General features: G+C 44.5%; 1 protein-coding gene across 2 annotated transcripts in view; it reads right to left on the minus strand.

The window, feature by feature from the left end:
* The window catches only part of raph1a (Ras association (RalGDS/AF-6) and pleckstrin homology domains 1a), a 150,962-nt gene that overhangs the window by 24,817 nt on the left and 118,645 nt on the right, over nucleotides 1–7,500 (minus strand). The window lies entirely within an intron of this gene.

The raw sequence follows: 7,500 nt of genomic DNA on the forward strand, positions 1-7,500 counted from the left end.
TCCTGGTTCCGGTTCGTGATCCGGATCACCACCAGTATTTAATCACTTGTTCCTTGGGTCATTACTACCAACTCCACAAAGTTTCGTCCAAATCAGTTGATTAGTTTTTAAGTTATCCTACTAACAGAATCTTTTAAAAAGTCCTGGTTCCGGTTCCTGATCCGGATCACCACCAGAATTTAATCACTTGTTTCTTGGGTCATTATCAACAACTCCACAAAGTTTCGTCCAAATCCGTTGATTAGTTCTTAAGTTATGCTGCTGACAAACAGACAGACAGACAAACTAACACGACCGAAAACATTACCTCATTGGCGGAGGTATTTACATTCAACTCTAAACATAGCTATTCTTAAATTGTATTTATTTCTATATATTCTTTCGATTTAGTATTTTGTTATCATACTGTCTCATCTACTCTATCTATTTGCTGTTCCAAACAACATCCTTAAATTATGTCACTTGATGTAGCAACCGTGAAGGACAATTGCAATTAAAGCTGCGAGCAGCCTTGGCGGGCCCTCGCACCTACGGCCCAGGGGGCATGGCACATCGCCCTGCCCTAATACACCCCTACCTGTGAAAAACGGATGAAGCGTAACAATTTTCTGACGGGTATGAGGAAGGAGAAGGCGTCATTGTCTTAGCACCGCTATCTTGTCCACTTCCCCTCTCTGTATCCCTTTGCATTGCCATTTGAATCATATAGACACATGGAAAATGTTTTAATTTCCACATTTATAGCAATTCATTCGCCTAAAACATGGTGGCACGGCACTTGGTAGCCACTGCAATCACATATGCCAGCTTCGGACAGGTCTCTGCAGGGGGTTCTATTGACATTTTTGGATTTGTAAATGCACCATACTGAACAACCATGCCATGTAAGTTTTACAAGCAGAAATTGGGACCTGGAAGTTCTTGTGGGAAGTCATGGGACAATGAGAATGTGTGTGACAATTCCCAAAAGATTCTTACTATGGGTTGCTGAGATATGACTTCACTTCCTGTTTGGGGGTGTTAGGAGGATTTTGATTGGCTGTCTTGGCCAAACCGTAAAAGATGTAATAAAACTCTTTCACAAATCTCTTCAGAGTGGTCCTGAAATCATATGTATCAAGTTTTGAGAAAAATAGACCGAATTTGAAGGATTGGGACCACGTTATCGATTTTCACCAAATCCAAAATGGCGGACATTCTGAAAATGCGGGTATGATGTCATGGGGTTCGTTGGATTCGTCTTGGCCCAAGGATTTCAACGCTACCACCGGAATTAAAATTGAGCATGCGGTTCAAAAGTTACTGGCAGAAATGTAGCTAAAACTTTGGCCTGCTGTTGGGTGGTGACTTTGAACTTTGAACTGCTGGTGGCGCTAGAGTGTTTGAGCTATCGACCTGATATTTCTTGTGGCCGGTCATGGGATGGTCAAGGATGTCTGTTACAATTTACAGATGGTTCTGACCATGGGTTCCCAAGATATGACGTCACTTCCTGTATGACAACTTAATCCAAAATGGCGGACATTCTATAATGGCGGATATGATGTCATATGGTTCGTTGGATTCGTCTTGGCCCAAGGATTTCAACGCTACCCCTGGATTTGAAATTGAGCGTGCGGTTCAAAAGTTACAGCTAGAAATGTAGCTAAAACTTTGACCTGCTGGTGGCGCTAGAGAGTTTGAGCTAGCGACCTGAATTTTTTTGTGGTCGGTCATGGTATTGACCGGAATGTCTGTGACAATTTACAGAACATTGTGACGATGGGTTCCCAAGATATGACTTCACTTCCTGTTTGGCGAGTTTTAATCGATTTTTAGGCCGTTTTTGATTGGTTGTCACGGCCAAACGAAAAGATTATCGCAAAATCCATTCGATAACTTTTGTGAGGCTCAGTCCAGAGATGCTATATACCGACTTTCAGAACGGTTGATCAAAACTTGCGGGAAAAATAGCGTTTTTATTGATTTTCACAAAATTCAAAATGGCGGGAAAACTATCCAGGCGGAAAATGACGTCATGGTGTGCGTTGGATTCGTCTCAGCCCAAGGATTCCAGGGATACCAAGTTTTTGAAAATTGGCCCAGCGGTTCAAAAGTTACAAGCAAAAATGTCCCTGAAATTTTGGCCTGCTGGTGGCGCTAGAGGGTTCGGGGTGATGACCTATAATTCTGGTTCTGAGTAGCGGCGCACATTTCCGACCACCGTGCCAAAGGGCGTCCCACCAAATGCTTCTCAGACAAAATGGGCGACCCGAACAACGAGCAAAAAGAAGCGAAATAATAATAATAATAATTAAAGCTGCGAGCAGCCTTGGCGGGCCCTCGCACCTGCGGCCCGGGGGGCATGGCACATCGCCCTGCCCTAATACACCCCTACCTGTGAAAAACGGATGAAGTGTAACAATTTTCTGACAGGTATGAGGAAGGAGAAGGCGTCATTGTCTTAGCACTGCTATCTTGTCCACTTCCCCTCTCTGTATCCCTTTGCATTGCCATTTCAATCATATAGACACATGCAAAATGTTTTAATTTCCACATTTATAGCAATTCATTCGCCTAAAACATGGTGGCACGGCACCTGGTAGCCACTGCAATCATATATATGCAAGCTTCGGACAGGTCTCTGCAGGGGGTTCTATTGAGTCTGACACTTTTGGATTTGTAAATGCACCATACTGAACAACCATGCCATGTAAGTTTTACAAGCAGAAATGGGGACCTGGAAGTTCTTGTGGGAAGTTATGGGACAATGAGAATGTGTGTGACAATTCACAAAAGATTCTTACTATGGTTTGCTGAGATATGACTTCACTTCCTGTTTGGGGGTGTTAGGAGGATTTTGATTGGCTGTCATGGCCAAACCGTAAAAGATGTAATAAAACCCTTTCACAAATCTCTTCAGAGTGGTCCTGAAATCATATGTATCAAGTTTTGAGAAAATCAGACCGAATTTGAAGGATTAGGACCACGTTATCGATTTTCACAAAATCCAAAATGGCGGACATTCTGAAAATGCGGGTATGATGTCATGGGGTTCGTTGGATTCGTCTTGGCCCAAGGATTTCAACGCTACCACCAGAATTAAAATTGAGCATGCGGTTCAAAAGTTACTGGCAGAAATGTAGCTAAAACTTTGGCCTGCTGTTGGGTGGTGACTTTGAACTTTGAACTGCTGGTGGCGCTAGAGTTTTTGAGCTATCGACCTGATATTTCGTGTGGGGGGTCATGGGATGGTCAAGGATGTCTGTTACAATTTACAGATGGTTCTGACTATGGGTTCCCAAGATATGACGTCACTTCCTGTATGGCAACTTAATCCAAAATGGCGGCCATTCTATAATGGCGGATATGATGTCATAGGGTTCGTTGGATTCGTCTTGGCCCAAGGATTTCAACGCTACCCCTGGATTTAAAATTGAGCGTGCGGTTCAAAAGTTACAGCTAAAAATGTAGCTAAAACTTTGACCTGCTGGTGGCGCTAGAGAGTTTGAGCTAGCCACCTGAATTTTTTTGTGGTCGGTCATGGTATTGACGGGAATGTCTGTGACAATTTACAGAACATTGTGACGATGGGTTCCCAAGATATGACTTCACTTCCTGTTTGGCGAGTTTTAATCGATTTTTTGGCCGTTTTTGATTGGCTCTCACGGCCAAACGAAAAGATTATCGCAAAATCCATTCGATAACTTTTGTGAGGCTCAGTCCAGAGATGCTATATACCGACTTTCAGAACGGTTGATCAAAAATTGCGGGAAAAATAGCGTTTTTATTGATTTTCACAAAATTCAAAATGGCGGGAAAACTATCCAGGCGGAAAATGACGTCATGGTGTGCGTTGGATTCGTCTCAGCCCAAGGAATCCAGGGATACCAAGTTTTTGAAAATTGGCCCAGCGGTTCAAAAGTTACAAGCAGAAATGTCCCTGAAATTTTGGCCTGCTGGTGGCGCTAGAGGGTTGGGGGTGAGAACCTATAATTCTGGTTCTGAGTAGCGGCGCACATTTCCGACCACCGTGCCAAAGGGCGTCTCACCAAATGCTTCTCAGACAAAATGGGCGACCCGAACAACGACCAAAAAGAAAAAAAATAATAATAATTAAAGCTGCGAGCAGCCTTGGCGGGCCCTCGCACCTACGGCCCAGGGGTCGTGACATATCGCCCTGCTGTAATACACCTACACCTGTGAAAAATGAATCAAGCATAACAATGAGGTCGGTGAAGGTGTCATTGTAGTAGCACTGCTGTTGCTTCCTTCACTCGCAAAGTCCACACAATTGATAGGGATGGGACCTATTTAGTACACAACCTGATCAATGTCTTGCTCTCTAGAAGTACATACTCATTTTGTCTGTTGGTTTACACTCTCTCATGTGATGCGGTGTGCACTCCCACACACAAAGACACCCCCCCTCCCCCTTACACACACACACACTTGCTGACACACACACACACACACACACACACAGACACACACACACAGACACACACACACACACACACACACACACACACACACACACACACACACACACACACACACACACACACACACACACACACACACACACACACACACACACAGAGTCCTCTGAACTTAAGCTCCAAATGTTGCTGAAATGTTGATTGCAGGGGGTTCTATTGAGTCTGACATTTTTGGATTTGTAAATGCGCCATACTGAACAACCATGCCATGTAATTTTTGCAGAAATGGGGACCTGAAAGTTCTTGTGGGAATTGCCAAGAATGTGTGTGACAATTTCCAAAAGATTCTTACTATGGGTTGCTGAGATATGACTTCACTTCCTGTTTGGGGGTGTTAGGAGGATTTTGATTGGCTGTCACGGCCAAACCATAAAAGATGTAATAAAACCCTTTTACAAATCTCTTCAGAGTGCTCCTGAAATCATATGTATCAAGTTTTGAGAAAATCAGACCAAATTTGAAGGATTAGGAGCACGTTATCGATTTTCACCAAATCCAAAATGGCGGACATTCTGAAAATGCGGGTATGATGTCATGGGGTTCGTTGGATTCGTCTTGGCCCAAGGATTTCAACGCTACCACCAGATTTAAAATTGAGCGTGCGGTTCAAAAGTTACTGCCAGAAATGTAGCTAAAACTTTGGCCTGCTGTTGGGTGGTGACTTTGAAATTTGAACTGCTGGTGGCGCTAGAGTGTTTGTGCTATCGACCTGATATTTCTTGTGGGGGGTCATGGGATGGTCAAGGATGTCTGTTACAATTTACAGATGGTTCTGACCATGGGTTCCCAAGATATGACGTCACTTCCTGTATGGCAACTTAATCCAAAATGGCGGACATTCTATAATGGCGGATATGATGTCATAGGGTTCGTTGGATTCGTCTTGGCCCAAGGATTTCAACGCTACCCCTGGATTTAAAATTGAGCGTGCGGTTCAAAAGTTACAGCTAGAAATGTAGCTAAAACTTTGACCTGCTGGTGGCGCTAGAGAGTTTGAGCTAGCGACCTGATTTTTTTTGTGGTCGGTCATGGTATTGACGGGAATGTCTGTGACAATTTACAGAACATTGTGACGATGGGTTCCCAAGATATGACTTCACTTCCTGTTTGGCGAGTTTTAATCGATTTTTAGGCCGTTTTTGATTGGCTGTCACGGCCAAACGAAAAGATTATCGCAAAATCCATTCGATAACTTTTGTGAGGCTCAGTCCAGAGATGCTATATACCGACTTTCAGAACGATTGATCAAAAATTGCGGGAAAAATAGCGTTTTTATTGATTTTCACAAAATTCAAAATGGCGGGAAAACTATCCAGGCGGAAAATGACGTCATTGTGTGCGTTGGATTCGTCTCAGCCCAAGGATTCCAGGGATACCAAGTTTTTGAAAATTGGCCCAGCGGTTCAAAAGTTACAAGCAGAAATGTCCCTGAAATTTTGGCCTGCTGGTGGCGCTAGAGGGTTCGGGGTGAGAACCTATAATTCTGGTTCTGAGTAGCGGCGCACATTTCCGACCACCGTGCCAAAGGGCGTCTCACCAAATGCTTCTCAGACAAAATGGGCGACCCGAACAACGACCAAAAAGAAAAAAAATAATAATAATAATAATCCGAGCAAGAACAATAGGGCCTCGCACCCTCCGGTGCTCGGGCCCTAATAATAATCCGAGCAAGAACAATAGGGCCTCGCACCCTCCGGTGCTCGGGCCCTAAATATAGCTGCAAGCAGCAATGCGGGGCCAAGCAGTAAACTTGCCAGAGCCGCCACGGCAACAGAAGGAACTGCAGCGCCCCCTTTGGTCCAAATCTCGCCAATGTTGGTGTGCATTCCTTGGACGAGAGTGTGATCACGTAAACCAAGTTTAGTTTGAATCCGTTGAAGAGCTGCCGAGATATGAGCTCACTTCCTGTTACCTACCTGTTGGTGGCGCTAGAGAGCTTGGGGTCTGGATTTTTTTGTGGGAGGTCATGGGATGGACTAGAATGTGTGCAAAAAATCAGAAATTGACTAACAGTTGCTGAGATATGACCTCACTTCCTGTTTTGCCACCTTTATGACAATTTTGATTGGCTGTCACCGGCAAACGACAAGAGGTGTTCAAAATTCTTTCCTCTCCCCCCTCCCTCTCCCTCCCTCCCTCCCTTCTTCCCTCTCTCTCCCTCTCCCTCTCCCTCTCCCCCCTCCCTCTCCCTCTCCCTCTCCCTCTCCCTCTGTCTGTCTGTGTGTGTGTGAGGAGGGGGTGGGGGGTGGTGTGCAGGGGCTGGGGCAGTGGGGCTTGACCCCCTGCCGAGAATGGTGTCAGTGAACGTGCGCAAGGGGAGCAGAGGAGACAGAGAGATGAGAAAAAATCCCTCCATTCTTTCCACAATTTTGAATGGCTGCTGTGAGCTGATAGTTTTTTCAATCGTTACGAAAATCCATACCTGGGTGCAACATGGTGTGAAGACAACCTGTGTACCAATATTTTGAAAATTGGGAGTAGGGTTCAAAAGATACAGGCAAAAATGTAGCTAAAATTTTGACCTGCTGGTGGCGCTACAGAGCTTGAGCTGGGGATTCGATTTTTTTTGTGGTAGGTCATGGGATGGACTACTATGTGTGTACAAAATCCCAGCCTAATTCAACAAACGGTTGCTGAGATATGACTTCACTTCCTGTTTCACCACTTTTACGACAATTTTGATTGGCTCTCACGACTAAACGATAAAAGATATCCAATATTCCTGAAGACCCCATGTGTAGCTCAGTCCAGAGATACTATATACAGAGTTTTGGGCGAATTGGTCAAAAATTGCGGGAAAATTAACATTTTTATTGAATTTTACAAAATTCAAAATGGCGGGAAAACTATCCTGGCGGAAAATGACGTCATATGGTGCGTTGGATTCGTCTTGACTCAAGGATTCCAGGGATACCAAGTTTATGAAAATTGGCCCAGCGGTTCAAAAGTTACAAGCAGAAATGTACCTGCAACTTTGACCTGCTGGTGGCGCTAGAGCATTGGGGCTGGGGTCCTATAA

The sequence above is a fragment of the Engraulis encrasicolus genome, chromosome 13 (genome assembly GCF_034702125.1).
Source record: "Engraulis encrasicolus isolate BLACKSEA-1 chromosome 13, IST_EnEncr_1.0, whole genome shotgun sequence".
In the NCBI taxonomy this organism is placed as follows: domain Eukaryota; kingdom Metazoa; phylum Chordata; class Actinopteri; order Clupeiformes; family Engraulidae; genus Engraulis; species Engraulis encrasicolus.